This window comes from Pteropus vampyrus, unplaced genomic scaffold (assembly GCF_000151845.1).
Source record: "Pteropus vampyrus isolate Shadow unplaced genomic scaffold, Pvam_2.0 Scaffold178, whole genome shotgun sequence".
Taxonomy (NCBI): Eukaryota; Metazoa; Chordata; class Mammalia; order Chiroptera; family Pteropodidae; genus Pteropus; species Pteropus vampyrus.
The window spans coordinates 113,717-121,916 of NW_011888959.1; the positions used below are offsets into that span (position 1 = coordinate 113,717).

Consider the following 8,200-nt stretch of genomic DNA (forward strand, 5'->3'; position numbering starts at 1 on the left):
AGGACATTATCGTGAATGTGAAAAGACAACAAAATGGGAGAAAATATCTGCAAATCACTCATCTTACAAGGGACTAGTATCCAGAATATATAAACTCTTACAACTCAGCAACAAAGAGACAAACCACCCAATTAAAGAATGGGCAAAGAATCTGAATAAACGTTCCTCCGAAGATACAGAAACAGCCTACAAGCACATGAAAAGATCTTCTGCATCCTTCGTCATTAAGAAAATAAAGTCAAAACCACATGAGTTTCCACTTCGTACCTACCAGGATGGCTACAATTAAAAAAAAAAAAAAAAAAAGGTAAAGAAACAAGTATTGGAGAGGATGTGCAGAGATAGGAACTCTAACACATAACTGGTGGAAATGTGAAATGGTGCAGTCACTGTGGAAAACAGTTTGGCTGGTCCTCAAAAAGTTAAATATAGAATTACCATACGACCCAGCAATTCTACTCCTATATACATGAGAGAATTGAAAACATATGTTTATACGAAGACTTGTACAGGAACGTTCATAGCAGCAATATTCATAACCAAAAGCATTAACAACCAAATGTCCATCGAGAGAAGGCAAGATAAACAAAATGGAGTCAATGCACACAGTACACTATATTCAGCCATAAAAAGGACTGAAGTACTAAAGCGTGCTACACCATGAACATTATGTTACGCGATAAAAGTCAGAAAGGAAAGGTCATATGTTGTATGATTCCATTTATATGAAATGTCCAAAACAGGCGAATCCACAGAGACAGAAAGTAGATCGGTGGGCGCCGGGGGCCGGGGGAGGGGTGAGTAATGGACAGTGCCTTCTTAGTGTGTGGTTTCTTTGAGGATGATGAAATGTTCTGGAATTAGTGGTGATATTTGCATAACACTGTGAATGTACTAAAAACCACTGACTAGTACCTTTAAATGACTGTTTCTTAATAAAAAATATAAAAAAACATTTTAATAAAAAATAAAGTCTAAGAAGCTTAGACACCTTAATCTCTCTTCATCACGTAGCCTAATAACCACCCCTCACTAACCCCAGCGGAAAAACAGCAGCAAAAACAACAACATTAGAAAATGGCTAGCATGCTGCAATCGGATATGATACGATTCTGTTTATATTTAGATTCAGGGAATTTCAAATACTTGTATGTATTTTAATAGAAAAATTAAAAGTGGAGAGGAGTAAAGATATCGGAAGGCAATGAAAAACTAAGCTCAAGGAAATGTTTTAAATTAAATGCAGAGAAATAAGGAGAAATAAGTGGCCAAAGGACAGCTGCCAGCATCGAACACAGACCACACCGAGTGCCAGTGCAGACGGTAAATGAGGACTCGCTGGCGCCAGCCATCCGTCCACCCCAGGCTAGAGCAACGGCGTCTGCTGAAAATACAGTCGCAAAGGCCAGGACCATGTTCGCCAGATCCTAAACTAAAAACCACTATTAAAAAGGAAGTTCCCTAGTTCTTATTATAATTCTCTAAAACAAACTTATAAAATTAAAATGTTAGATTTTTCTAAAACATCTGTGATAGTAATTTCGAACCTGCGACTCTGTTCAACCACACCGTGCCGTGGATGGGCAGGGAGGCCGAGTGCCCCGTGTGGGCCGGCCGCGGAAGTAGCCGGAAAGGAGCAAAGCCGCATCTCTGGAACCTTCCAAATGGGGGACTGTGGGAACCTTTGACTAGACTTTCTGAGTTAAATATAAATACCTTTATTTCACTTGCTTATACATAGGCATAAAATTTGTTAAATCTCCCTTAAAGTTTAGATGGGACAACTGTAGGTTAATGAAATGCTATAATATTTATGACAATTATTGTGTTGGTGGAAGAAAAGTTACGCAAGCTCAGTCAAAAGCGTTAAAGAGATGGCAGAGGACGCGACGATGAGGGGCCCGTGGACTCGTATCTAACGGGCTGGTTTGGGGAAGCAGCTCGGAGGTTACAGCACCCAGAGTCTGGCCACACGTGCCTCTGCCTGGCACACCGGACCATGCGAGTGACGGAGACTGGGGGCCACCCCGAAAGCCTCACCTTCCTATCCTCATGTCGGCGTCAGGTTGGGAAGAGGGTGCTGCAGAACGCACATAAAGACAAACGACTGCTGCACAGCGACAACAGATACACTAAGTGAAGAGAGCGCAAGGGACACTACAGAGAAGGAAAAGCATGTGACTAGAAACATGGCGCGCGAGCCAGTGCCCTCCAAGGACCTCAGAAGGGGCCAGAGCAGCAACCGCCAGGAAGCGGCGGCCTTGGGGCTGGCGTCCTGGGCCCGCGCCAGGGACCAGGCCTGCCTGCCTCGGCGTCTGGCATTCTCGGTTCTAGACCTTTGATTCTGCAGTTTCCTTTGAGAAGAATTACTCTCATTACATTATTTACTGTTTGCTGCATGTCTAGGCATGAATTTATTGTATTTTGAGGCCATATTTTTACCCAAATGAAACAGAATCCCCATTTGAGAAAACTGTTTCTGGTCAGACCCTGAGGAAGCCCCTCTCGCCGCGGAGGCGCCTCTGCACTTAGACACACAGCAGCGAGCTGGACCGGTTCCCTCCACTTCCCCCTACGGCTCCAGGACTGCGAAGGCTTCCAGTCCCCGTTTCTGTGATTTCAGCTGAGCTACTTCTTACTTGGGAAACTGGAAACTGGAAACAAAAGTATATCTGCTGACAAAAGGGTGTTCCAAGCACTGGAAAGCCCGGGGAAAACCAAAAAAGGGAAGCATCGGATAAACAAAGAAAATGGCTCCTGCCAGCAAGAAAGTGCTAACCACCACACAGACGAGGAAAAACAACTTGACATCACGCTCAGCAGGGAAGTGAAGCCTCATCCAAGGGATGCCAGCATAAGGGAGAAGGCAGGAAACCGCGCGCAGACAGGTGTGCCTGTTGGTAAGCTGCATAAATCCGTGTTTATGCAAACATCTCAGCACGCTGGCTCCTTCCATGACACCGAACACTCTGTGGAGGGACAGGGCCTGTGCTAACTGGCCACTGGGAAAGGACGAGGAGATCTCATCCAAACAGGTGGATCGCAACCACATGGAAAGCCCGCTCTGGAGAGAGAAGGAGAAAGACAAACGGAAGCAGGCACACGGCTGGACAAGAACCGGATAAACCACTGTATAAAACTTGGCCTTACATCCTTTAAAAAAAAAATAACTATTTGAGGCCCAGCACCGTCAAAATCCGTTGCTTCCTGCGATTTAGGATTTTTAAAAAGCACTCATTCAGCCGTGCCTATGCGCAAAGATGCTGTGCCTCTCCTGGCCCAGGGCCAGAGTCCTGCCATCTGGACAGGAAGGAGGGAGAAAGCGGAGGGCTGGAGGAGGGGCTCAGCCTGCAACAACCAATGAAGGACAAAGAGCAGGCAGCCAGGTCCAGTGGAGGCCGCCCTGACGCCTGGACTGGTGGCCCCGGGCTGTGCGAGGGGCAGAAGCTGCAGCTGTGTGATAAGGTTCATGCTCCCCGGGCATCATGTTTACTTGAAAATATGAGTGAAAAACCATGGCCATGTTAAGCAGTGAATTACAATATTTAAATTGGCTTTTAGAATAAGCATGGGGTTTCAACTCACTGGCTCTCGTCTCTGCTCCTTCTCCATCTCTCTAGGGATGCTCCCAGACACACTCTAGATCCGCCTCTCCTCCACACACTCATGCTGGGCTGTCGCGCCCCCTCCCTGGGCCACGCTCACCAGATCTGCATGAGGGAGCCTCAGCTCTGAGCGGCCACCCTCTGAGCTCCCAGGCCACTTCCCTCAGTCTGTCATATTGCACAGGTGTCTCGTATTCAATGCGGCCAACACAACATTTGTCACCTTTAGTGATTCCCATTCCTATCTGACCCATCTCCGCCTGCCCCAAAACAACTTCTCCCACTTCAGGGAGCGACACCGTCACCTAGCCAGCTGCCCAAGCAGAACTGACCTCGCCCCGATTCTGACATCCGGTCATTACTCAGGACCTGTCAAATTCATCACCTCCACTGCCCTGATACAGGTGCATGTTCTGTTGCCAGTGAGATGCTCGCAGATTTGTTTAACTCATCTGCAGTCTCTTCCAGCTAAAATAACCCATCTGAGCTTCTAGCCCACGCCTCTCATTTTACACAAAAGGAAGACCAGGCCCAGACAAGCAATGTGCCTGCAAAGTCCCTGAATTATTGACAAACCTGCAAGTGGATAAAGAGCAAAACTGATGACATTGATGGACAGGAGAAACCTACTGATTAAAGCAAAAATACTTTTCAAATTAGTTTTTTCCCATAATATATTCAATATGTTGAAATAGTATGCAGCTGCAGGAGGGTCTCTATATACCGCGATGGCGTGAGCCTCCCCATGTGTTGTTAAATGTGAAAAACGAGATGGAGAGAAGCTGGTACTGTATGTTTCCTAATAGGGCTGTGTTCTCTCCCTCTCCCTCTCCCTCTCTCTCTCTTTCTCTCTCTCACACACACACACACACACACATACACACACTCTCACACACACACACACACAAAAATAGAAAGGTAAATCAAAAACTATAGAAAGTGACCTATGGAGGAGGAAAGAAACAGGGAATGGAAGCTAGATTTCTAAAAACGTTTATTTTGACTTGGATCCATTAAAATGTTTTACAAACCTGTAACGCAAAATTTAAAAAGAAACTATTCCTTAAAATAAAACTAAAATAAATGAATCTAACAGTGTAACAAGCTGATGGCACACTGATGGACTGGATCAAGTGACTTTAAATCATAATAACTTGGTGGAACATCCCTAGGGATAAACTCCAAGGACAAAAAGAACGGCAGCAAATCTTAAACTGTTCTCAGCGATTGCACTATGGGTAAGATATCAGTGCTGCCACTCAAACCATCGCATGTATTCCATAGGTTAGAACAAGTAATGACGATGTCAAGAACCAAGGTTCTCAGCATGAGAAGAGAGATCCATACAAAACCAAAGTAAGAACTGTATGATCCTAAATTTGAAATAAAAACACCACTATGAACTCACGATGTAGTTTCACTTAAAAAGTATATTTCCTGGCTATCCACCAAAAAGGCCTGGAAATAATAACCAGCTGAGTAGCGACATATATCCCCAGTGCCAGGTTGTGGTCTCAAGATATTTGCTGCAAAAGGGGACTCGAGATGCTTACAGAAATAGCCAATTCCAGGTTTGGTGTCAAAAAGTACAGAATGAATGTGAAACATCTCCCCAGAGGAGAAAGCCAAGGGAGGAAGACGAGGGGGTCATGCGGAAGGACGAAGGTGTCACTCGAGAGGCTCCGCTGGCCAAAAGGGGCACAGTTTTAGTATGTGCAAGAGTCAAAACTGCAATGAATTAAAACATATCGCAGGTGTTTAAATTCTTAAGTTTAAAATGATACTTAAAATAATCACCAGTTGCTGTAGAGCGGCTATGGAACCATCTCACACTGAGAACGGCTGAAGAGAAAGAATCAGGCATCTATTCTGCCTCTCGTTTGAACCGTCCCTTAGGATAACCAGTTAATGAGGGGAGGGTTCTCTCTACAGAAGATCACTTGATCAAGGCAGAAAACTGATAAAATTTGTAATGTCATCATTTTCATCGTCGAATGACTGAGTCCAGGCACGGAGCAGCACCGGCCGCCACGCGGCGAGTGGATGTGTGCTGTGCTTCCTGGGGGGCACGCAGCAGCACCCCTGCGACGCCTGTGCTAAAGGCCGAGCCCGACGGAGTTGAACGGGAACAGAACCACAGAGCCGGGCCGCTAGACCCGCCTACCGCTTCAGGGCAATACGGGGCGGGAGAACATAGTCAACAGAAACGGCAAAGTCAGAGGTTTGGAAACCTATGACCATAGAAAAATCAGCCTGGATTTTCCAACAAAGAAAACGCAAGAAAAAAAAGGACAGGGAGGACCGATCACCTGATTAAGAGATTTAAGTGACATTTTAGCTAACTGTAATCATTTTGGACCCTGCTTCAAACAAACTAAAAAAAATTGAGACTACTGGGGAAAATTGAATGATATTGTGATTATGAATGAAATTTTAAATAGCAGTTTTCTTGATACTTATGAATTTATCAAAAATAGCAATGAATTAAATCTCACTTTGGATGCAAACATTTCAAACCCACTTTATATTCATTTTAATGTTCTAACATATTAAAGAGTTTTTAATTTCAAATATAAAATGCCACTCAATCACAAATTAGAGATTAAAACACAGGGTATTTTGTTTGTTTTCAAACTCCTAGAGAAAGACAGCTCAAGAGCAAACCATTCACGTTATGAAAAGGTGCTCTGCTAAAGGCAGCCCCCCACTCCCCCCACCCTGCACCCCTGGCCCTGGCCTGCTAATGGCGGTGGGCACCGTTCTAGGCAGGGAGCGCCACAGAGATTTCAGAGGTAGGCCCGACGAGGCACAGGGGCTTGCCACTACCCTTGGTTTCAAAGGCAGTAATCATTACTGGGCCATTACAAAAATAATGACATCCATTACTCTCAACATTTAATGCTGCTTTTAAGAAAATAAAAGATAAAAATGAGGTCACACACCAAAATACGGTGCCACATATACAGAAGATATTCAAATATATCTGTTACAGATGAAAATGCTAAAGCCCAAAATGACTAAGTTCAGGATGTTTTTGAATTTAATTATTTTACTTTTATGCAAAGTCAACAAATAATAGCAAAAGAAAGAAACCTATTCAAGTTAAAATTTTCTGAGGACATACCTGTGCGTCATATGCTGTAAGAAGATATAACTAAACTTGATCAAGGAGGAAGAGACTTCAATACGGAAAGAAGCAAAGCAGAGTCAACCTTATCCTTCTTCAAACAATGTAGTGGAGTCCCTGACCTAGGAAGTAAGAATAACACTTGGTCAATTCACATCTGGAAATGTTTTAAAGCTTCTAAAAACAGAATTGCAAAAATGTAAGTTTTTTTAAATTTATTTTTTTATTTTTTGATATTGTGGATTTGTTTTTCAATTAGTTGACATTCAATATTTTTAATATTATATTCAGAAATATAGCATAGTGGTTAGTTATGTAACTTACAAAGAGGTCCCCCGATAGGTCTAGTGTCCACCTGGCACCACACTTGGTTATTACAATACTACTGACTACATTCCGTGTGCTGTGCTTCACATCCCGTTACTATTTTGTAACTACCAATCTGTACTTCTTAGTCCCTTCACCTTTTTCACACAGCCCCCCAACACCCCATCCATCTAGCAACCATCAATTTGTTCTCTGTATTTGTGAATGTTTCTATTTTGTTTATTTTGTTCTTTAGAGTTCACATATAAGTGAAATCATACGGTATTTGTCTATCGCTGTCTGACTTACTTAACTCAGCATAATACCCTCCACATTCATGCTGTCGCAAATAGTAAGATTTCATTCTTTTTATGGCCAGGTAATATTTCATTGTATATATGCACCACATCTTCTTTATCCACTTTTCTTATGATGGGCACTTAGGTTGCTTCCATATATTGGCTATTGGAAATAGTCCTCCAGTGAACATAGGGGTGTATCTATCTTTTTGAAAATTAGTGTTTTGGCTTTGGATAAACATCCATAAGTGGAATTGCTAGGTCATAATGTAGTTTTATTTTTAATATTTTGAGGAACCTTCAAACTGTTTTCCACTGTGGCTGCACGAATTTGCAATCCCACCAACAGTGCACGAGGGTTCCCTTTTCTCCACATCCTCATCAACACTTGTTTTTTGATTTATTAATGATAGCCATTCTGACAAGTGTGAAGTGATATCTCATTGTGGTTATAATTTGCATTTCTCTGATGATTAGTTACAATGAGCATCTTTTCATATGTCTGCTTGCCTTCTGTATGTCCTCTTTGGAGAAATGCCTATTGAAGTCCTCTGCTCATTTTTTAAATGATTTTTTTTTGGTTTTGAGTTGTATGAGTTCCTTGTAAATTTTAGATATTAACTCCTTATCAGATGTTATCATAGCAAATGTCTTCTCTCCCATTCAGTAGGTTGTCTTTTTGTTTTGTTGATGTTTCCTTTGCTATGCAAAAACTTTTTAGTTTGATGTAGTCCCATTAATTAATTTTTCTTTTATTTTCCTTGCTTAAAGAGATATATCAGAAAAAATATTACCAAGGGCAATGTCAGAGAGTTTACTGCCTATGTTTTCTTCTAGGAGTTTTATGGTTTTGAGTCTTACAT

The 8,200-nt window shown here is 42.6% G+C and overlaps 1 protein-coding gene across 4 annotated transcripts in view; it reads right to left on the reverse strand.

Moving 5' to 3' along the window:
• TRAF3 (TNF receptor associated factor 3) overlaps positions 1 to 8,200 on the reverse strand; it is a 67,861-nt gene that overhangs the window by 39,900 nt on the left and 19,761 nt on the right. For all 4 annotated transcript variants that reach the window (XM_023537099.1, XM_023537101.1, XM_011370935.2 and 1 more), the window contains exon 2: positions 6,730 to 6,854. The gene's annotated coding sequence lies outside the window, so the exon portion shown is untranslated. The remainder of the gene's footprint in view (positions 1 to 6,729; positions 6,855 to 8,200) is intronic.